The 25,301-nt window shown below is 40.7% G+C and overlaps 1 protein-coding gene across 1 annotated transcript in view; it reads right to left on the bottom strand.

Moving 5' to 3' along the window:
• The window catches only part of LOC132857816 (eukaryotic translation initiation factor 4 gamma 1-like), a 796,411-nt gene that overhangs the window by 253,926 nt on the left and 517,184 nt on the right, over nt 1-25,301 (bottom strand). The gene's annotated exons all lie outside the window — the stretch shown is intronic.

Below are 25,301 nucleotides of genomic sequence, written 5' to 3'. Positions count from 1 at the left end.
CACAAAAAAGGCTCACTGAGGACACACTCCCTTCAGTAAAAATGACACAGGAAACGTCTTTGTCCTTCACGCTGCTGCTTCAGCTTAATAACTGTCAGAGTCCTGTGTGTTAACAATCAACTGGACACACACACAGAGTTAGGTGACCCAGGGTGCTAATTTCTATCTTCACTGACAAGCCTGCTGATCTCTGCAGTGTGATTGACAGGCTGGCCACACACACACACACACACACACCACACACAACCCATTTGTTCTAAGCATTAACTTGGTAACTGTGTCACAAACACATTGCTCATTACTTTCTTCTTAAAATCTAGAACCTGTCAGAAGTTAAACATTCTTACTTAACCAAGGGTTCTTCAAGGTTCCTTTAAGAATTCTCATCCTCCTTACCTGGTTCTACTCTGTTCCAATCTTTACAAATGAAGAACACGTCATAATTCAACGTTTCCTTCTATCTCATAGAGCTTATTAGTTTGTACCTCTTAGGGAAAGTGTAAACATACTTCTTAGGAGTAGAACTTTTAGCTCATTGTACTACCGCTTATCCGAACTACCTCGGGTCACGGGGAGCCGTGTACAGGATACACCCTGTACGGAGTGCCAACCCATCGCAGGGCACACACACTCTCGTTCACTCACGCAATCACACACTACGGACAATTTTCCAGAGATGCCAATCAACCTACCATGCATGTCTTTGGACCGGGGAGGAAACCGGAGTACCCGGAGGAACCCCCTGAGGCATGGGGAGAACATGCAAACTCCACACACACAAGGCGGAGGCGGGAATCGAACCCCCAACCCTGGAGGTGTGAGGCAAACATGCTAACCACTAAGCCACCGTGCCCCCCACTTGGAAAACTATTTAAATGAAAAGGTTCTCCAAGGGTTCTTTAAGAGTTCTTTAAGGAATGCACCTGATGCTCCGCTCTTGTATAGGGAAGAACTTTGTTCCAGGGCTCTTCAGTTTATGTCTCTTGTGTATGTTTAAAATTTATCTTCTTGGTACAGAGGGGAGCTCTTTAAACATTTATAATCAGTCTTACATCTGATTGGTTTCCTAAGTTAAGCAAGATTTTCTATAGAATTTTTTTAATTGTAGATTTATTAAAAAAAAAAAAAAAAAAAAAAGTTTCTTTCTTTCAGGCTCTTCAGTTTCTGCTCAGAGTGTGTGTTATGTTGTCCTCATGTGTGTATGTAAGTGGATTATCTCTCATAGTTTTACTCTGCTGACTGGCAAAGATAAGCAGCTGCTCCTCCATTTTTTTTCTTGATCGATATCTGAAAATGAGAGGAGAATCGAATTAACCTCTCTTCACTCAGAGAACTTGGCACTAAATAAAAACCACCTACCAAACACACACACACACACACACACACACACACACACACACATGCTTCCCGTCATTTAGCGGAGAGACTGAACCTCTGAGTGTCCAGGGGTGATGGAGAGGGCAGGTGTGTCCTGTTAGCCCTGTTTGCTGCCTTGTTCTGTCTGCCTGTCTGTTCATCTGTTTCTTGTGTTTTGGACTATTAAACTCTAAACTGCATTTGGATCCTCACTCGCCTTTGTCCTGCACCGTAACAGAACGACCAACCACATGGATCCAGCAGAAATTTTGTTTTGTGTTTTTCAAGACAATTCCCCAATCGAGGAATATGTTGAGGTGTTTTTAGACCTATGTAATCGGGTGGACTTCGGCGAGAAGGAGCTGAAGGACATCTTTCGGCATGGTCTGGAGGACGGGCTGCGCTACCTAGTGCCATTGGGCCGAGAGGTAGGGCCTTTCACGGACCTGGCCAACGTAGCGTTGCTCCTGGGCGGGTCCTCCCTAACCGTGCACAGGACAGAGTCGGACACCGGCCCTAAATATTTTTTGGGGGGGGGCAGTAGGCATCGGGGTCCGTGTGCTGCGGAACCAGTCCAGCCACGGACGCCCGAGGCCCCTACAGTACCTCGGTCCGACCCAGACCTGTGCACACCAGTGACCGAACCCGTCCACATGGGTGCCAGACCGGAAAGCTCGGGCGAGGCCCGGGGGAACCGGCTGATCGCCAAGCTGGCGGACACCCCGATGGCGTCGGTCCGGGCGGCCGGCATCCCTACGGCACCGGCTGGAGCACCGAAGGCACCTGAAGCGCCCGAACCCGCCGAAGCACCCGAACCCGCCGAAACGCCCGAACCTGCTGAAACGCCCGAGCTTGCTGAAGCACATGAACCTGTTGAGGTTCCCGAACCTGCTGAAATGCCTGAACCTGCTGAAACGCCCGAACCCGCTGAAGCACTTGAACCCGCTGAAGCACATGAACCCGCCAAAGCGCCCGAACCCGCCGAAACGCCCGAACCTGCTGAAACGCCCGAGCTTGCTGAAGCACATGAACCTGTTGAGGTTCCCGAACCTGCTGAAACGCCTGAACCTGCTGAAACGCCCGAACCTGCTGAAGCACTTGAACCCGCTGAAGCACATGAACCCGCCGAAGCGCCCGAACCCGCCGAAGCGCCCGAACCTGCTGAAACGCCCGAACCTGCTGAACCCGCTGAAATACGGGATCCGACCGGGCCGACCGGGTCGACGGAACCAACCAGGTCGACAGAACCAGCCGAACCGACCGGGTCGATGGGACCGACTGGGTCAACCGAGCCAGCCGGACCGACCGGGTCAATGGAACCGACCGGGTCAACAGAACCAGCCGGGTCTACCAGGTCGACAGAACCAGCCGAACCGACCGGGTCGACGGAACAAGTGGTCCCCAGCTTTGTCTCCCTGTCTCTGTCAGTCTCTCCCTTTCCTGTCCATCTTTACAGGTTCAAAGCGCCTCCAGCACCACCCTGGCCGCCAACGCCGTTATGGTCTCTGGCCCGACCTGCAGCGCCACCCTGGTCTCCGGTCCTGCTCTGGTCGCTGGCTCTGCCTGCGGCGCCACCCTGGCCTCCGGTCCTGCTCTGGTCGCTGACTCTGCCTGCGGCGCCACCCTGGCCTCCGGTCCTGCTCTGGTCGCTGACTCTGCCTGCGGCGCCACCCTGGCCTCCGGTCCTGCTCTGGTCGCTGACTCTGCCTGCGGCGCCACCCTGGTCTCCGGTCCTGCTCTGGTCGCTGGCTCTGCCTGCGGCGCCACCCTGGTTTCCGGCTCCGCCCTGGCCTCCTGCTCTGCCGGCTCCGCCCTGGCCTCCTGCTCTGCCGGCTCCGCCCTGGCCTCCTGCTCTGCCGGCTCCGCCCTGGCCTCCTGCTCTGCCGGCTCCGCCCTGGCCTCCTGCTCTGCCGGCTCCGCCCTGGCCTCCTGCTCTGCCGGCTCCGCCCTGGCCTCCTGCTCTGCCGGCTCCGCCCTGGCCTCCTGCTCTGCCGGCTCCGCCCTGGCCTCCTGCTTCGCCGGCTCCGCCCTGGCCTCCTGCTTCGCCGGCTCCGCCCTGGCCTCCTGCTTCGCCGGCTCCGCCCTGGCCTCCAGCTTCGCCGGCTCTGCCCTGCCCTCTACCGCCACATGGACCTGGCCCGCCTTCCCGCCCCCTGTTCCGCCTCCGCTCCGCCGCCCCCCGGTTCTGCGTTGGAGTGTCTGGAATCCACTCCTAGGGGGGGGGCTCTGTAATGAGTCTGTCTGTGTTTCTGTCCTGTTTCTGTCTGCTGTCTTTCCCTGTGGCTAATTGTTTGCTCCGCCCACTATTTGGTTTCCATGGACATTAATTGTACTCATTCATCTCCTCAGGTGTGTTGTCTTTGTCTTTGATTGTCTCTGCTTTGTCATTGGTTCCTGTCAGCTATATATACTCTGTTTGTTCACTTCCCTGGTGTTGGTCGTTGTCTGATGTTGGATGTTGGTGTGCCTGTTCCTGTGTCCTGTTAGCCCTGTTTGCTGCCTTGTTCTGTCTGCCTGTCTGTTCATCTGTTTCTTGTGTTTTGGACTATTAAACTCTAAACTGCATTTGGATCCTCACTCACCTTTGTCCTGCACCGTAACAGCAGGGCTGGAGCAAAGGAATAAAAGATAATTAAATCAACTGAAAGAGACAAAAAAATAAATAAATAAAAAGCAGAGAAACGGACTGAATAAGTCACAAAATGTATTATTATTATTATTATTATTATTATTATTATATTAATACTTTTTTGTTACATCTTTATTTTTGTATTTTTTTTTTAGATATTTAATTTAATTTTTTAAGATTAACATTATTAAAATTATTTTTTAAAAGATTTAAATAAAAATAAAAATATATAATGGCAGTAACAATTCATTAAATAAATAACTGATCAATTATTATAATATTATATTATTATATTATATTATTATAAATATCAACTGATCAAATTGTCACTTTGATTTGAATTCAGATATTTCTACACAATTTCTGTTCACTTTTTTTTTTTAATAAAATGCTTCATATTCATGTTTTTTTTTTGTTCATTTAAATTAAAACAGATGAGTGTCCAAACAAATGGTAAACCGTAAAACCTCTTCCTACACACACACACACACACACACACACACACACAAACTATTTCTATGCTATACAAGTGATTAATTAATTGATGAATGTCTATATAATTGAAAATGTACATAAATCTCACACTAATAGAATAATAATAATAATCAGGTATATTTTGGAGATTGCAGGAACCAAAAAGCGGAAAAAAACAGGCCGACTTTTATGTAGAATATTTAATCAGCGCTGATTTGTACAGGATGTGCTTCAGTCCATCAGCGTTTCCATTTAGCGTTGATTTATTCACCACTTTAACTCAACATTTCCACTAAGCCGTTCTCTTTTCCTCGTCTACATTTAAGTCCTGAAGCTCGCTCCGATCCGATAATGGATTGTCGTTTTAGAAACATGCAGCATCAGGTTAAGGCCCGATGCACGTTTATCTGCAACACTCGAGCGTGCAGCTTTAATCAATGTAACTTCAGAAACATTTTCTTTTCTTTTCTTTTTTTTTTTTGCTTTTCTTTCTGTCTTTCACAGCTCCAGCAGTCACCACGTTATTCACAGCTCCTTGTGAGGAGACGTCGAGCCTCATCGAGCCGAACCTCCACACTCAGCTGTTAAATCGTTCTGGCCTGTCAGGAAGTTTCAGTAAACTGCAAAAAAAAAAAAAGATCAACCTTTTAGTAGAACTCTTCACAACGGTGGGCTCTAACTGCGAGACATGAATTATTAACACTGATTAGCATCCAACTGCGGATGAATTTTCATTTCCTTCACGCTAAGCTGGAGAGCTGCTCAACTATTCTCCAAAGGGTCTCATCTCCAAGCACTCTTAAGGGTTGTTTGGGTGTCTGTGAAAGGTTCTACACAGAATGTCCACAATTCATAAAAGGTTTTCAGGTGTTTTTAGAATTTCTTTTATTTTCAGTAAGAATTTTTCAATAGACATTGAAAACCAGATCAATTTACCAGATCTTCAGTAAATTGGGTAAACACATTTGTGGATCTTGGTGGCTTCACCAGGATGAGCTCCACCTGGGGAAGAAACCCTAAACTGCACAAAGCTACACTAATCTGCAATGATATTCTAGATTTATATTATACAGTGCCTATAGAAAATAGAAATAAATAAAGTCTAACTTTATGAGCTGTATGTTCATATTATAACGCTTATCATCAAAGTAAAAAGTAACATTTAAAAACTTTCTGAAGGTGCACGGTGGCTTAGTTGTTAGCACGTTCGCCTCACACCTCCAGGGTTGGGGGTTCGATTCCCGCCTCCGCCTTGTGTGTGTGGAGTTTGCATGTTCTCCCCGTGCCTCGGGGGTTTCCCTCGGGTACTCCGGTTTCCTCCCCCGGTCCAAAGACATGCATGGTAGGTTGATTGGCATCTCTGGAAAAATTGTCCGTAGTGTGTGATTGTGTGAGTGAATGAGAGTGTGTTTGTGTGTACCCCGTGACCCGAGGTAGTTCGGATAAGTGGTAGAAAATGAGTGAGAGTGAGTGAGTGAATATAATTTTTTCATTTTTTTTTATTTTTTCCAACCAGAACAGAGTGAAAAAGCTGCATTTTTAGTACGGTAAGAACCTTTAATTATCCAATCCACCCTTAAAGAACCTTTTACCTCGAATGTCCACAAAGTACAAGAGAGTTTAGCTAAACGATTAACTGCCTGACAGGTTCTAATTACTATAAAGAAAATAAATGCCCTTTTTTCTGGAGCTCTATGGAGACCAGTTAAGGGTTTCCTCACGATTTATTCAAAGCAGAAGAAGCTTTTAGTATACAACGCTAGAAAATCTCTGAGAAGATTGTAAGCACTAACGGGGTTAAAAACAACCTTCCAAGTCAAACTCTGTAAGGACCATAAGATGAGAAGTTCTAGATTCATTCATTCATTTTCTACCGCTTATCCGAACTACCTCGGGTCACGGGGAGCCTGGGCCTATCTCGGGCGTCATCGGGCATCAAGGCAGGATACACCCTGGACGGAGTGCCAACCCATCGCAGGGCACACACACACACTCTCATCACACACTACGGACAATTTTCCAGAGATGCCAATCAACCTACCATGCATGTCTTTGGACTGGGGGAGGAAACCGGAGTACCCGGAGGAAACCCCCGAGGCACGGGGAGAACATGCAAACTCCACACACACAAGGCAGAGGTGGGAATCGAACCCCCAACCCTGGAGGTGTGAGGCGAATGTGCTAACCACTAAGCCACCGTGCCCCCCGAAGTTCTAGATATTACCCAAAACATTTGGAGTTTCTAATACACACTGACCTGGTTAATACACATTCCGCTGAAGAAAACTTGTGAGCGTTGAAGTGTTCTTCACTTGTTCTTTAAGGGCTCCTAAGGCTTCTAGAAAAAAAGCATACGCTCTTACATACTCAGTGACTTCTTTCTTATGAAGTCTGCAGCTGTAAAGTTGGAGGTGGGAAATCTGGAGGCTGTACTGTACTGTATGTCTTTCAGGTGCAATAACGTGGGATAATGTATCATAACCTCTGAGCTGGTGTGTGATGTTCCACAGCTATGAGTGTGAACTTCTCTCACAGTTACTATTACAGAATTGTTGACTCACAGCAGGTCAGGAATATCATGTTTTTTAAGGGTCCAAGCACCAAGATTCTTGTATTGACCTAGTTGCTATTTTTCAACATTTCTGATCTTCTCAGCAGGCTCAAGATGATGCAGTACCCACAAATCCTGATCCTGAGAAATGGTGGATCAGGTTCTGGTAAAATCTTGTATCCCTGTTTGGTGGTTTATTAACGTTCACCAAATTTGGTTGTTTTTATTAGGATTGATACAAAGCACAATGATGTCATTTAACTCAACAGGAATTCAGCCATTTTAGAAGATTCATCAGATTCAAACCAAATTTGATCGCCATTATTATCTGCTGGTGCAACTGATACAAAATTGTGATGAATTTTTTAGATTTTAAATGGTGTTGCCATGGTGATGCATTCTATTAACATGTCCCTAACATTAAGTGCGAATCCCCTTCTAATCCATCCTGATGTTCTTCTTCTGCTTGGAGTCTCATCACTTGTAGGCCTCTCACTGCTGCTGAGGATGAATCGACCTGGAGATACAGTTCTGGAGATCTATCAGTGAGCATTTCTTCATAACTACATGTCAGAATTTTACTTCAGTTACACAATTTCACTTGTCCTTTGACCATATATGGTCAAAATAGATTTCCTTTTGACTCTGGCTTGTTCATTTGGAAAACTTTACATTCATTCGTTCATTCATCTTCTACCGCTTATCCGAACTACCTCGGGTCACGGGGAGCCTGTGCCTGTCTCAGTTGTCATCGGGCATCGAGGCAGGATACACCCTGGACGGAGTGCCAACCCATCGCAGGGCACACACACACATTCACTCATGCAATCACACACTAGGGACAATTTTCCAGAGATGCCAATCAACCTACCATGCATGTGTAACTCAATTTTATTGGGCCTCAGGATGGAAACAAAAGAAAAAGAAGAATCCCCTTAAAGGTGAAGAACCATCATCCAGGTTGTAATGAAGTCCAGCTAACACATCCTCGTCCAGCACTGGGCTAAAGGTTTTTTTTAATGAACTCTGCCGGGAGTCCAGAGTTTCCTGGGGTTTTGACGCTTCAACAGCAGCAGCTTTGACGGCGGAGATTCTTCTCAGACACAAAGCTCTTCTAAGAGAGGGAGAGAAATCTATCCAGAGACTTGTGTTTCTTCAGGAATCTTGGTATAGTTCTGATCTTTCACCTTGTGTGCTTTGCTGAAAAACCTGGTAGTGTATTTAATTATAAAACACGTCACAGAAAAATAATCAATACTCTTCATCACTAAAGCAAAAAGAGAGTAAAAATTCTTACTGATTCTTCTTAAGCACATAAAATTAATCAGTAAATTCTATTCTAAATTTTAAAATAGACTTCTTTCATTGTAGCACCTCAAATTCAGTTCACGCAATTATTAGAAAAATACGCAATACGACGTGCAGCGAAATGCTTTACGATGGTCCGTGTCACAAAAATACACAAATCTAATCTAGTAAAAAAAGAATAGAATAGAAATGAAAATAATTCGAATGAAAAAAAGAAATCGAATGATCTGTACAAAAAGGGGGAAATAAATAGAATTTAAAAAAATATGTATATATTTATTTATTTGTTTGTTTGTTTAATTGTATACTTCATGAAAAGGATCATTTATTTATTTATCTATTGTTTTATTAAGTGGGACTTTATTAAATGGGACTTAATTTAATGTGCTTTACATCAAACATTTTGTATTATATAACATTTATATTTAAATTACTTTATTGAAATAAGAAAATAGCAAAAATACTTATTCATAAAATTTTCTCATTTATTAAATGAGATAAATTTTCTATTTTCTCATTTCAATAAAATAATTTAAATATAAATTATGATATAATGATAGTTAGGGGGCATGGTGGCTTAGTGGTTAGCACGTTAGCCTCACAACTCCAGGGTTGGGGGTTCGATTCCCGTCTCCGCCTTGTGTGTGTGGAGTTTGCATGTTCTCCCCGTGCCTCGTGGGTTTCCTCCGGGTACTCCGGTTTCCTCCCCCGGTCCAAAGACATGCATGGTAGGTTGATTGGCATCTCTGGAAAATTGTCCGTAGTGTGTGATTGCGTGAGTGAATGAGAGTGTGTGTGTGTGTGTGCCCTGCGATGGGTTGGCACTCCGTCCAGGGTGTACCCTGCCTTGATGCCCGATGACGCCTGAGATAGGCACAGGCTCCCCGTGACCCGAGGTAGTTCGGATAAGCGGTAGAAGATGAGAGAGAGAGAGAGAGAGAGAGAGAGAGAGTGATAGTTATAATAAAAAAAAATTGGAATGTACTCCTTTATTCCACAAGTGGTACATTCCATTTTTTTCATTATTACTCTATCATTACATAATACTAATATACTGTATAAGCATATTGTAAATACACAAAAATTCTTAATTGAACCATATCTTGGATAAATGAATTATTCATTTTATTTAGATTTTTGTGTGTGTGTGTTTATTTAAAATCCTGGCATTATGTAGTACCTTCATATCCTGCTTTAATAAATGAAACTCCGCCCTCTTTGACATCACCAATGAACAGGTCCACATGCTAAGCCGGTGCTAAGTCGCTAAGTTGATTTTGAATTTTTTTAAGGTTTTATTATGGAAATTTACGTTTCACCTTTTACTTTATAATATATGAAATAATTATTATTTTTTTTAAAATGCCGTTTCATAACGATAGCTAATTAAATGTTTCTACAGCCAACATTTTTCCACCTCAATGAACAATTTTGCTAACAAATGAACTGATCATTGTTTCCAGCCTCAAGGATTTTTCTTTTTATATACTTATTTAAATTAAAAATTGTGAACTGTTTTATTTCAATTTGTTTTTTTTAAGTGATTCATAAAGCAATGAAATCCATCTATTTTCATGAGCGACACAATTTTCCTTTCCTCACACACACACACACACACAAGCACACACACATGCAGGTTGTGTGTCTCCATTAGTTGCAGCAGTGTGTGATGACATATGAGTTTCGGTGTTGTTTCTGTCACTTCACGTGAAATTGAAATCACCCGTCAGAAAAGATCTGCTTCAAACTCTTGGGATCTACACAAGCAAGTTTTTACGCATTTTCAGAAACAAACTACACGTGCTGAAGTGTAACCATGGATAAAAACGAGAACAACCCTTCTGCACCTGACTCACAGAGAACCCCAGTGTGACTCTGCAGGTCTGGGGTTCATATTTCTACAGTAATATGATGAGGGATCTGGAACATGTGATCTACACACCAGTGACTCCACACATCTACTGTACGTACACACGCTTATAGGACGGAACTCTCATTAAACACTTCTGCTGAAAGCACAGCGTGACGTCGCTGTCAGCTCGAGACACAGCGGAAATCAGCAGCACAGAAAAGTTCGTCAAACAGACAAGCGGCACAAAACAAACTCCTGAAACGAAACAAAAATCTGATGAACGATGCACGCGTACACAAATTACACACATATATATAGACACACGCGTACACAAATTACACACATACATATAGACACACACGCGTACACAAATTACACACATACATATAGACACGCACGCGTACACAAATTACACACATACATATAGACACACACGCGTACACAAATTACACACATACATATAGACACGCACGCGTACACAAATTACACACATACATATAGACACGCACGCGTACACAAATTACACACATACATATAGACACACACGCGTACACAAATTACACACATACATAGACACACGCGTACACAAATTACACACATACATATAGACACGCACGCGTACACAAATTACACACATACATATAGACACGCACGCGTACACAAATTACACACATACATATAGACACGCATGCATACACAAATTACACACATACATACAGACACGCACGCGTACACAAATTACACACATACATATAGACACGCACGCGTACACAAATTACACACATACATACAGACACGCACGCGTACACAAATTACACACATACATATAGACACACACGCGTACACAAATTACACACATACATATAGACACACGCGTACACAAATTACACACATACATACAGACACGCACGCGTACACAAATTACACACATACATACAGACACACACGCGTACACAAATTACACACATACATATAGACACGCACGCGTACACAAATTACACACATACATATAGACACACACGCGTACACAAATTACACACATACATATAGACACGCATGCGTACACAAATTACACACATACATATAGACACACACGCGTACACAAATTACACACATACATATAGACACGCACGCGTACACAAATTACACACATACATAGACACACGCGTACACAAATTACACACATACATATAGACACGCACGCGTACACAAATTACACACATAGATATAGACACGCACGCATACACAAATTACACACAAACATATAGACACGCACGCGTACACAAATTACACACAAACATACAGACACGCACGCATACACAAATTACACACATACATACAGACACGCACGCATACACAAATTACACACATACATACAGACACGCACGCATACACAAATTACACACAAACATAGAGACACGCACGCATACACAAATTACACACATACATAGACACACACACGTACACAAATTACACACATACATAGACACACACGTACACAAATTACACACATACTGTACATAGACACATGTACATAAATTACACACATACATAGAGACACATGTACACAAATTACACACATACATAGACACACATACATACACAAATTACACACACATACAGACACACACGTACACAAATTACACACGCATACAGACAAACACACATACACAAATTACACACACAGACACACACACGTACACAAATTACACACATACAAACACACACAAACACGTACACAAATTACACACACACATACAGACACAAACGTACACAAATTACACACACACACACATACAGACACGCACGCATACACAAATTACACACACACACATACAGACACACACGTACACAAATTACACACACATACAGACACACACATACACAAATTACACATACACACATACAGACACATACGTGTACACAAATTACACACATACATAGACACACACGTACACAAATTACACACACACATACAGACACGCACGCATACACAAATTACACACATACATAGACACACTTACACAAATTACACACACACATACAGACACACATGTACACAAATTACACACAGATAAGGACACACATACACAAATTACACACACATACAAACACACACGCATACACAAATTACACACACAGACACACACATACATAATTTTCACACACAAATACAGACACACTTGTACACAAATTACAATATATAGACTTACATACACAAATTACACATATAAAGACACTCTTGTACTGAAACACACACATTACAGACACACACGTACACAAATTACACACACATACAGACACACGCACATACATACACACATGTACATAAATTACACACACACACGTACACAAATTACACACACATACAGACACACATGTACACAAATTTCACACACATATACAGACACGCACGCATACACAAATTACACACATGCACACAAACACATGTACAATTTCCCCTATTAATGAATGACACATTACGTTTTTCTCCATTTAGAGTTACATTCATTCATTCATTTTCTACCGCTTATCTGAACTACCTCCTGTCACGGGGAGCCTGTGCCTATCTCAGGCGTCATCGGGCATCAAGGCAGGATACACCCTGGACGGAGTGCCAACCCATCGCAGGGCACACACACACACACTCTCATTCACTCACGCAATCACACACTACGGACAATTTTCCAGAGATGCCAATCAACCTACCATGCATGACTTTGGACCGGGGGAGGAAACCGGAGTACCCGGAGGAAACCCCCGAGGCACGGGGAGAACATGCAAACTCCACACACACAAGGCGGAGGCGGCAATCGAACCCCCAACCCTGGAGGTGTGAGGCGAACGTGCTAACCACTAAGCCACCATGCCCCCCTAGAGTTACATTTAATTCATAATTTTGTAAATTTGTTACCAAAAAAAAAAAAACTACACAGAAGTGTAAACCCATCTGTCCTGAAGACGTCAGAAAATGTCCAGCTTTAGATTCAGCTGGAGAGACAAAGGTACAGCTTCACCTCTGACTGTTACAAAGATCTGACACTAGAGACTCTTTCCATCAATGATACATAAACATTACAAATCTTTTTTTTTTTGACAACAAACCCTTCACAATCAGATGCCTTCACTTCAAATGCATGAGAAAGAGATGATCCACTTCCTTATCAGTAGAGGTCATGTGACTAAAATTAAAAAGACATGTGCTTTAAGATCGCTTTGTCATCAAAAACCCAACCTTTTTCCCAGGAAACGTGAATGTAGCAGTTAATGAGTCATTATTTGCAGAACACCATACAATTTACATATAATATATTATTACTTGTTTAATTTTTATTATAAATTATTTGTTTATATTTCTCGATGTTCTTTTTATAATATTATTTATACATTACTATTATTTTTTGCCATTGTTTAGTTATGTATGCTTTCATACTTTTATTATTAAAAATATATAAAAACAAACAAAAACAAAAACAAATAAATATATCTATTTGATAATATATTATTTTATTAATATTATTTATTTTTTTCTCTGTATCACTATTTACTCTTATTATTATTATTTATGTATTTATTTGTTTGTTTGTTTTTGTGCCATTGTTTAGTTACGTACACGTTCATAAACCTAAAATAATTTTAAATACTACAATAAACAAAGACTGGGAAACAATAGAAATCTATAAAAAATTATCTAATATATCTAATGTGTATATATATATATATATATATATATATATATATATATATATATATATATATATATATATATATATATATAATATATCTATCTATCTATCTATTTATCTATCTATCTATATTTGCAATCAAATATTGTGTGATTTAATTGACTGAACCTTTTCCCAGTAAATGTGACTGTAGCAGTTAATGAGTCATTATATGCAGAACATATACAACACATACAATTTACATATTCAGTATTAAGTTAAAAAGAAAAAATCTTAAACATCAAGTGTGCTTTCTGAACCTCTATACTGAACACACTCTCCTCTAGCTGTTCTTTTAGAAATGATTGACAGCTCAGTATCTAGAAAGTGGTGGTCGGAGGTGTGGAACTAATCAGTGCAGTAAATCATGTAATTATTAGCTCGGTCCTTCAGGTGCTTCACGTTTAATAACAAGCATAAAATCTATAAGCAACAAACAAACAAGGCGCTTTACAGCATCGTCGGCTTCACTTCTACTGAAAAATGAGTAAACATAAAAGACATAAAAAAAATGGCGGCTTTGCCCTGCCATGTGCCTTGCATCAGATTAGTTTCAGTTTAGTTGATTAGTTGCCACTGAAAAGAAAACATCTTATAGACAGATGCTAAAGCCTTCATAATCAGAAGCCTTCGTTTTAAATGCACGAGAGAGATGATCCACTTCATCATTAGTGGAGGTCATGTGACTAAAAATAAAGAACAATTAGGTGGTGCTTTAGCTGCTTTCGTTTAAGTGGAACGTGATTAACATAATCGTGTGTTATCTGAACAAACAGCGTTGCGATATCTCGGTGTGATCAGCTTGTGAAGTCAGATTATATTTCATTAATAAGATACATGGGTCTAATTTCACAATGTTGGTTAATGTGAAGATTTAACGTTATCTCCAGTAAAGCTTAGGAAGAAAGAGACAGTAAATAATATATATATTATATTTTTTATGTCTTTTACTTTACTGCAGCTATATATGCACTCAGAAGAAGTTATTTATTTATTTATCTATCTATCTATCTATCTATCTATCTATCTATCTATCTATCTATCTATTTAGTTATTTATTTAGTTATTTAGCTATTTAATTCATAAAAATATATGAAAAAATAAACAAATAAATGTGTTTTTGAATTGTTTAATCAAATATTATGCAAATGATAATATTATTATTATTATTTTTTTAATATTATAAATGTTTATTTATATCTTCTTCTTATTATTATTATTATTGTTGTTTTGTGTCTTTGTTTAGTTGTTTAAGTAATCCTACACATTTCATAAGCGCCGCAAAAAAGACTGCTTTCAAAAAAACATTGGCACCCAGATAATAACTAGAAATCTGTCGAAAATAATTATATATAATACATATATTTATTATAAGTGAAATATAGCAGGTGTGCAATAAAATATTTTGTGATTTAATTAATTTGTTATTAAATGTAAATTTAAAAATGAATCTTATACTTTACTAAAGGAAAATCATTCTGGAAATGTAAAAACAGGATACGGAAGAGAGATGGAAATGAGAGAACAGGAAAAAGAAGAGAAAGGAAGGGAATGGGGTGAGAAGAAGAATATGAAATAGCAAGGGACAAACAAACTGCTGCAGCACCCTGAATCACACGTACACACTTCCTCTAGTGCCCTTACTTTAGCACACTCATCCTGTAAACCGGTTTTATTTCTAATCGCACTGTGATTTTTTTGCTTATTTACTCTCTCAGCATCCTCAATCCCTCCTGCTGTGTGTGTGTGTGTGTGTGCGTGTGTGTGTTCACTCTCCAATGCAATCAGACTTGCTTCCTTGTGTGAATGGGGTAACAAATTGTCTTCCTTGTCATCAGCCGTCTCTCTCTCTCTTTCTCTCTCTCTCTCTCTCTCTCTCTCTCTCTCTCTCTCTCTCTCTTCATCAAAATTCTTGTGAATGCACTGTTGCCATGGCAGCAGTCGAGATTTCTCCCGTCTGATAGCAATTCTTTTCCTTTCTATCTTTATTTCTCTCTCTCTCTCTCTCTTTACCTATCTCTTTATACATCTCTTTGTGCGGCACTCTTTCTCTCTCTCTCTCTCTTTTTCTACCTCTCTCTTCTCTGCACACCTCTCTGGTTTTGTACACATTATTAAAAAATCTAGCTTTAAATTGAGTTATAGGGTAAAAAGCAGAATACATATATTGGAAAGTGTGTGTGTGTGTGAGAGAGTTTGTGTGTGTGAGTGTGTGTGTGTGTGTGAGAGAGTTTGTGTGTGTGAGTGTGTGTGTGTGTGTGTGTGTGTGAGTGTGTGTGTACACCCCAGACCAAGAGCACAGACAGATAAAAGACTTTTCTAATAACAAAGGATTAAAAATTTTGTTCTTTTTTTCTTCATTTGCTTTTTAAATGATCTCATTTGTAAACTTTCAGGGAACAGAAACTTTGTGTTTTTTTTGTCTCAAAGCGTTTTAAACTTTTAGAAATAAAAAAAGCAGCTGATGATTTTGTGTAAGATGTGGACGACTTCACATTTGTTCTCACACTGGGAGACAGAACGGTGTAAGCTGTGGTATGTGCTCATGTGACGGTTTAATTCGATTCGCGCTGATTCGCTGCGTTCGCCATCGTGACGCGTCGCATTCATTACTTGGTTAAAGTTCTGTCTCATTGACCTCGGCCATCTGTTTGTATTTTTCACACCGTACAGCTGCAGCGTGTTTCATTTGACAAGACTCTCTAAAATAAAATGTCATTTTATGTAAATAAAAATGTCATTTTATTTTGGATGGAGCTGCTGTCCAGGTGAGGAACAACCCACTGCGTGTCATACTGTTATAGCTAAACAATCAACGTGTCAAGATGAATAATAAATACTGAATAAACCCTTGTTGCTTATATCTTATAAAACTCTACTTGTATTTCTGTGTTCAAGATTAAGCTTGTTTAAGCTTGAGAATGTGGGTGTGCCAATAAATTTGCAAAAAGTAAACACAAAAATCAAATAAAATATTAACTCAGAATATAAATTATTGCTTGCATATAGAATCTCCTTAGAGGTGCCAATATTTATGGACACAACTGTAGTGTGGAAATTTAAGTTACGGCTGTAAAAAAATATTCCTAAACCTTTTTTTTGTGCACTTTGGGATAATATTAAATTCATACATATTTAATAGAGATAATTTGTTCATTTAAATATTGTTCCTTTAATGTGTGTAAAAATGTTTGATTTTATTTTATTTTATTTTTCATGAAGGACATCGAAGCAGACAGATTAAAGACATTGGTTATCTCGAGCTGTGAATTTTTTTTATTTTTTAAAATTTTTTCAATAAAAATTATAAATTCGTATTATTAATTTTCATCATATTAGTCTTGTTTTTATGTTAGATCTAGAACCAGGACCCTTCTACTCAAGAACGTTCTAGCAACGTCGGAGGTGTGAACTACACCCAGGTGATTTGAATAATCTGAATTAATCAGATGACTGTGACTTTTCCTGAATACATATTCAACTTAAAAAAAAAAAAAAAAAAAAAAAAAAAAACAGGGACGTCTCCTAGCAACAATCTAGCCAGTCCATTTTGATGTGCTGTTTATATTTATGTGTGCAGAACTTGTAACTAAAACTAAAATGTAAGTTGTCTTCATGTTACTTGCTGAACTCGTGGTTGAGGAGATCCTGAGTAGGATTTCGGGCCCGTGATGTGCTTTATCCTTCAGTCGAACACAGCACGAGTCTCTTACTGTGTAATTAGTGCTGCTGGGACTAAATATATTATTTATATAATGTTCCACATTTCTGACATCTTTAATGTTTTTGTGCCATTTTTTTTTTTTTTCTCCAAGAGGAGCAGATGATGTGTACTGGCCTAGCTCTAGTTGTTAATTATCACCCGTGAACTCTGTCTGTGTTTAAAGAAGTCGCTTTTATAGAAGCCCAAAAACGGTGTTAGTGTTTTATTATAGAAAAGTGTGTGTGTGTGTGTGGAGTTTAGCTTTTTGGTCGCACTCTTCCCACTCTTGCTGATTTCCCCTGATGATTTAGTCTATCGGTCAGTTTGAGTATACTTGCCTTGGAGACTCCTCGGGGCTTTTTCTCGTAATTGGCCCTCACTCGCTTTGGTTCCACCCTGAAAATGCCTCCTAATTACCTCCCGTCAGCCTCAGCGCATGTTAAACACCTCACCTTCTAATCGGCTTTGCCAGGTTTCCTAAAAATGTAGATTATTTTCTTGAAATGTTGGACTACTAAAGAAGAAGCAGAGCTTAAACGAGTGGGCATTTAGCATACACCTATCCTCAGGCACTTTTATTCCCCCACCTCTGAGTTACTGCTTCTGATTGGTAGATTTTTTGTTTCTGGAAAAAAAAATAAAATAATCTCATTCATGGTGAGTTTCTTTTTGTTTATGGTAATGTTTACTTTTCCATCTGTTAGCTGTGTTAATAAATGAACCCATCCCTTTTTTTCCCACCAATGTGTAAACATTCCATATGGATAGATTACACTGGTTAAAAGAGTTGTTTGAAAGCCAATGTCGACATTTGAAATCACCAAAACAAACACGCCCCTAACCCAAATGGGTCCCACCCCTGTATTGATAGCTCCGCTCACACTTACATACGTAACCCAGGCAATTAATGGAAAGAAATGTGTCTATCATAGCTGAAGGGAAGAACAATACGATTGCAGATAAACAAACAAGCAAAAATGACACACAAGCATAATCATGCAAAGGACAAAGACATATATTAGTTCTGTGTAACAAAACAAAACCAACGTTACTCACCTATCGAGAAGGAAAAAAGCGCCTCGGCGTCTTAAGTAAAGTTGGCCACATATTCACAGATTGGAGTTTCCTGAGTCAATAACTCCTGAGCTAAACACTGTTACTACACAAAACACGGTTGTAGCTGCGTCTCTACATTACTACGATAGAAAAGAGGTGTTATTTGTGTAGTAACAGTGTTTAGCTCAGGAGTTATTGACTCGGGAAACTCCAATCTGTGAATATGTGACCAACTTCCTGCTCCTTCAGTTCTCTCCAGCGCTGGAAAGCTGATCCTATATTAACACGGTCCTACTTCTTACCTTATCGTAAGTCTTTCTTCGCTTTCTTTTGTTTTTATCCCCCATGTCAATGTTAAAACCGCTTTCTGCTAATGTCACACATGCGCACTGAACAGACTCTCCGCCTCATATTGACAAGACCCGCCCCTTTCTGCTCATTGGCTACACGTTTGTTTTGAATTTTGTTTTTGATTTTTTTTATTATTCGGCCCGACTCAGTTTTCTGAAGCATTTCTCAAAAATCGGAGACCCTGCCTTTAAATATACTCTTCTTTCTCTTTATCTTCACTCTTTAGGAGCTTTATGTGTGTTATGTTCCACTTCCACATGCTCCTCCCTGTTAGGTGAAATAAATATATTTATTCATTTTAATCAATTCTCAATGGGAGTCAGTCATTGTGGCTCATTTTGCTGAACCCTGCGTTAATCTCGCCTCTGCATTTCTGTCCCGTTAGCGTCCCGGAACAGTCTGGAATAAACACACGACACATACTGTAAGTGTTCGTGAGCTATAATAGCTATTCAGATGAAGTGCTCTGTGAAGTCATTAACTCATTTTCAACGACGCATGACCCAGATGCGTTAGTCCTCCTGTGTATAGATGCTGTAACTTTAAAAAATGTGTATGAAATGTAAATGCTACTTATTTTTAGGTCTGCTTTTCCGTGAGTCAAGTGAATTCCTGCTCAATGGCAGAACAGCAGGCAGGAAACGAGTGAAAGCGGGGCTCTAGATTACAGTACAGTTCCTGCGGCGATACGAAAGAAACAAACAATTCAGAATTACAATTCTAAAGTTAAGTGAAACAGGAAGCTAATGTGTCAGTGTAGTGTGTAGAATCATAAACATGAAAAAAAAAATCAATTATCGTGAGACCGCAGTGTTTATTCATCCATCCATCCATCCATCCATCCATCCATCCATCCACCCATCCACCCATCCATCCACCCATCCACCCATCCATCCATAATATCTGCCTCCATAGTTTGACTATAAAACTCTCTGCATCCACACCACCAACACATGTCTCTCTGACACACACACACATATACACACATCCTGGATGTTGTTGTCTAACCCGTTGTTATGTGGTTGCTGCGTCTGCATATGAACCTTGTGATGAGTTGTTTTCAATTTTCTCAATGATGAATATTCAAATAAAACCTCCAGCACAAGAAACCTAAACCTTCTTCTGAATCACTGTATTAAGCCGTAAACAGGAATTGTGTGTGTATATGTGTGTGTGTGTCAAGGAGGAGGTGTGGAGGAGTGGTTCATATTTAATAACATCATGGATGGCAGTTGAAATATAACGGCAGCAAAATTGATCTGTTCATCTCAGGTGAATTGTCGCCATGTCAGGATCTTCCTGTCTCCCTGGACGACTCAATGATCTCACCTACGGTCACTGCACACAACCTTGAAGAAGCTGTGGACAATCAGTTTTGCCTTTTGCTTTTAGACTGAGACTCTCATGCTGATTTCACCTTTTGAATATCAGAATGATTTGTGCATTTCTGTTCACTAGGGTGCTCGTTCAGGACCTTGTTATTGTGAGACCGGACTAATGAAACTAGCTCTTGGTCACTCTACTTCCGAGCACCTTCTGACTTCTGCAAATGGTCCAGAATGTTCTTCTACAAAGTTCTTACATACAGTACCACTCCATTGCTCTGCTCTCTCCACTGGAATCATGTAGATTTAAAACACCGATGCTTGGCTACTAAGCCAAAAACATTCCAGCACTCTCTTACCTCAAAGCAGTGACTCACTCCCCGCTCCCCCAGATCCACCAGCACTGCTCGACTCGTCCCACCTTCTCTTAGGGAACACAAAAAGTACACATCAAGACTCTGTTCTGTTTTGGCACCTGGATGGTTGAACAAACTTCCCCTAGATGTTCCACAAACTGAAATAATAGCTGCCTTTAAACAAGGACTAAACCCCTAACTAACTAGTCCTGAGGTATCAGTGACCTAGTAAACCAGTATCGAAGCATTAATAGAGTAAATAGCTCTGGATAAGTGCGTTTGTCAAATGTAATACATTTAAATATAATACATGTAACAACAACAACAACAGCTAACAACTAATTGTTGATTAGGCCACACCTACTTCTGCTTTATTTATTCTTTTATTTGTATTATTAAAAGCTTTAAAAATAGACACTGCTATAAATTCTTTCCTTTCCTTCTCAACAGGTTGTTGTATATCCTGTACAGTGTGTGTCTCCTGGATAAATACGGCTTATGACTCACAATCAGAGATAATATGCTGGAAATGAAATATTCCTGCACTGGCTGACAATATTGAGGAAATTCCGGTTAAGATTTCTACTTTTACCTAATGAGATGGAGTGAATGTTGCATGCAACCTGATTACAAACATATGCGTGACACTAGAGCAATAATTACAGTATAAACAGTCCATTTTTCACTTAGCTTGTATGATAGCACTTTATTGGTAATAATTGCATGCGCATAGACTGGTCACTGAGTCAAATTATTTTTTTCATTTACATTACAAGGGATTTAAATGTTATTGAGTATATAATGTGAGGGGTTGTCCACTACTACATAGTGGGAAAATGTTCAGGATGCTTCACATTTTGGAAAATAATGCTTTAATGGAAATTAGTTACTGGTGTAACCATCACTGGTGTAAATGTCACTGGGGTAATGGTCACTGGTGTAACCTTCACTGGCATAACCATCACTGGTGTAACCTTCACTGGCATAACCATCACTGGTGTAACCTTCACTGGCATAACCATCACTGGTTTAATGTTCACTGGTGTAACCATCACTGGGGTAACCTTCACTGGTGTAAGATTCACTGTGGTAACCATCATTGGTGTAACCGTCACTGGGGTAACCTTCACTGGTGTAAGATTCACTGTGGTAACCATCATTGGTGTAACCGTCACTGGGGTAACCTTCACTGGTGTAAGATTCACTGTGGTAACCATCATTTATGTAACCGTCACTGGGGTGACCTTCACTGGTGTAAGATTCACTGTGGTAACCGTCATTGGTGTAACTGTCACTGCTGTAATGTTTACTGGGCTAACCACCATTGGTGTAACCATCACCGGTGTAACCATCACTAATGTACTGTAATGTTCACTGGGGTAACCATCATTGGTGTAACCATCACTGGTGTAACATTCCCTCGGGTAATGATCATTGGGTTAACTATCACTGTTGAAACAGTCACTGGTGTAAACTTCACTGGCATAACCATCACTGGTGTAACCTTCACTGGCATAACCATCACTGGTTTAACGTTCACTGGCGTAACCATCACTGGGGTAACCTTCACTGGTGTAAGATTCACTGTGGTAACCATCATTTGTGTAACCATCACTGGGGTGACCTTCACTGGTGTAAGATTCACTGTGGTAACCATCATTTGTGTAACCGTCACTGGGGTGACCTTCACTGGTGTAAGATTCACTGTGGTAACCATCATTTGTGTAACCGTCACTGGGGTAACCTTCACTGGTGTAAGATTCACTGTGGTAACCGTCATTGGTGTAACCGTCACTGGGGTAACCTTCACTGGTGTAAGATTCACTGTGGTAACCGTCATTGGTGTAACTGTCACTGCTGTAATGTTTACTGGGCTAACCACCATTGGTGTAACCATCACCGGTGTAACCATCACTAATGTACTGTAATGTTCACTGGGGTAACTATCATTGGTGTAACCATCACTGGTGTAACATTCCCTGGGGTAATGATCATTGGGTTAACTATCACTGTTGAAACAGTCACTGGTGTAAACTTCACTGGCATAACCATCACTGGTGTAACCTTCACTGGCATAACCATCACTGGTTTAACGTTCACTGGCGTAAGATTCACTGTGGTAACCGTCATTGGTGTAACTGTCACTGCTGTAATGTTTACTGGGCTAACCACCATTGGTGTAACCATCACCGGTGTAACCATCACTAATGTAATGTTCACTGGGGTAACTATCATTGGTGTAACCATCACTGGTGTAACATTCCCTAGGGTAATGATCATTGGGTTAACTATCACTGTTGTAACAGTCACTGGTGTAAGCTTCACTGGCATAACCATCACTGGTTTAACGTTCACTGGCGCAACCATCACTGGTTTAACGTTTACTGCCGTAACCGTCATTGGTGTAACCATCACTGCTGTAATGTTAACTGGGCTAACCACCATTGGTGTAATTATCGTTCACTAGGGTAACTGCCATTAGTGTAACCGTCACTGGTGTAACTTTCCCTGGGGTAACCATCATTGTGTTAACTATCACTGGTGTAATCTTTAATGGTGTAACGTTCACTGGGGTAACATTCACTGGTGTAACTCTCACTGGTGTAAACCTGACTGGGCTAACAATCACATCTATCATTTTTATGAGATCAGGCTCCACCAAACACAAGACCAGACAGCTTATGTGTGTGTGTGCTTGTGTGTGTGTGTATGATTGTGTGTGTGTGTGTGTGTGTGTTACATGCGTATTGTGGCGGTTCAACAGCAAAGCAATCAGTCACAGATCTGCATGCAGTAAAAGCTCAGCTGCACAGCTGTGTGTGTGTGTGTGTTTCTGTGTGTACTAATAAAGCAGGCAGAGGAAAAAAAAATCTCAGAGGCACAGTGTGTTTCCTCCAAACTGCACTTTACTTCACTGACTACATCACTCACACACTGACGCACTGCCATCAGAACCCCTTGTCTGTCTGTCTGTGTTTCTGTCTGTTGGTCTGTAAATTGTATCCACATGAATTCTTCTTGGAGCACTCTCTGAAAACGTTGCAGAACATCACTGCAGGTTCCTCACAGTACTGTTCTATTATGATTCTTTTTTTTAAATCCTTTTTGTACCATTTCATGAGAGAGAGAGAGGGATTATTTGCACCCTTCAAGGGAGGGAAAGGAAGTTGGAAAGAAAAAAGTTCCACCCAGAATGTAATAAGGGGTTTGTTTGTCCCTCAGGTTAAAGAGTTATAGATTGTAAGTGAAACTGTAAATCTGTGAGATTTCTTTTCAGAAAGAGCTCCAAACAGAATGCTTTAAGGAAACGAACAAACATAAACTATTAAAGAACTTGAACCTTTATTTTAACTTCTAATTCTAGAGTTAGATTAGAGAAAAGACAGGGTTAGACAGACAGACAGACAGGCAGACATACCAACAGACAGACAGACAGACATACAAACAGACAGACAGACAGACATACCAACAGACAGACAGACAGACATACCAACAGACAGACAGACAGACAGACAGACAGACATACCAACAGACAGACAGACAGGCAGACATACCAACAGAAAGACAGGCAGACCAACAGACAGACAGACAGACATACCAACAGACAGACAGACAGACAGACAGACAGACATACCAACAGACAGACAGACAGACATACCAACAGACAGACAGACAGACAGACAGACAGACAGACATACCAACAGACAGACAGACAGACAGACATACCAACAGACAGACAGACAGACAGACATACCAACAGACAGACAGACATACCAACAGACAGACAGACAGACATACCAACAGACAGACAGGCAGACATACCAACAGACAGACAGACAGACAGACATACCAACAGACAGACAGGCAGACATACCAACAGACAGACAGACATACCAACAGACATACCGACATACCAACAGACATACCAACAGACAGACAGACATACCAACAGACATACCAACAGACAGACATACCAACAGACAGAAAGACAGACAGACAGACAGACAGACATACCAACAGACAGACAGACAGACAGACATACCAACAGACAGACAGGCAGACATACCAACAGACAGACAGACAGACAGACAGACAGTTAAATAAAGAAACAACAGACATTTATACAGCTAGACAGAACAAAAACACAGACAGTTAAGCAGCCAGAAAGACAACTAGACAGACAAACAGACAGAAAAAGAGTCAGACTGAAAAACAGACAGTCAGAGAGACAGACAGTTGAGCAGACAGTAGATTACACAGACATGCAGACAGACAAGAAACCAGACAGACAGAGAGGCAGTTAAACACACAAGCAGACAGACAGGTAAACAGACAGACGAATACATAAGTAGACAGACAGACAGTAGCATGTAGACATTAGTGAACTGACGCTTTAAAGTGCAGAATTTTCATTATTATCAAACAGACAAATTATAGCTGTGAGACTGGGAATGAGTCTGACCTTCTAACAGGAAGCTAATTAACGGGTTAATGAATACTTCCGGTGATAAATTAACACCTAGTTTAATGGCCCTCCTGCAGTAAGAAATTAACACACGGTATGTGAACAAGTAACATCTTATAGGATGACAGCGTGCACGCGCAATTAACTTTG

Source organism: Tachysurus vachellii, chromosome 15 (assembly GCF_030014155.1).
Source record: "Tachysurus vachellii isolate PV-2020 chromosome 15, HZAU_Pvac_v1, whole genome shotgun sequence".
Classification (NCBI taxonomy): Eukaryota; Metazoa; Chordata; class Actinopteri; order Siluriformes; family Bagridae; genus Tachysurus; species Tachysurus vachellii.
This window is presented reverse-complemented; position numbering and strand designations above follow the sequence as displayed.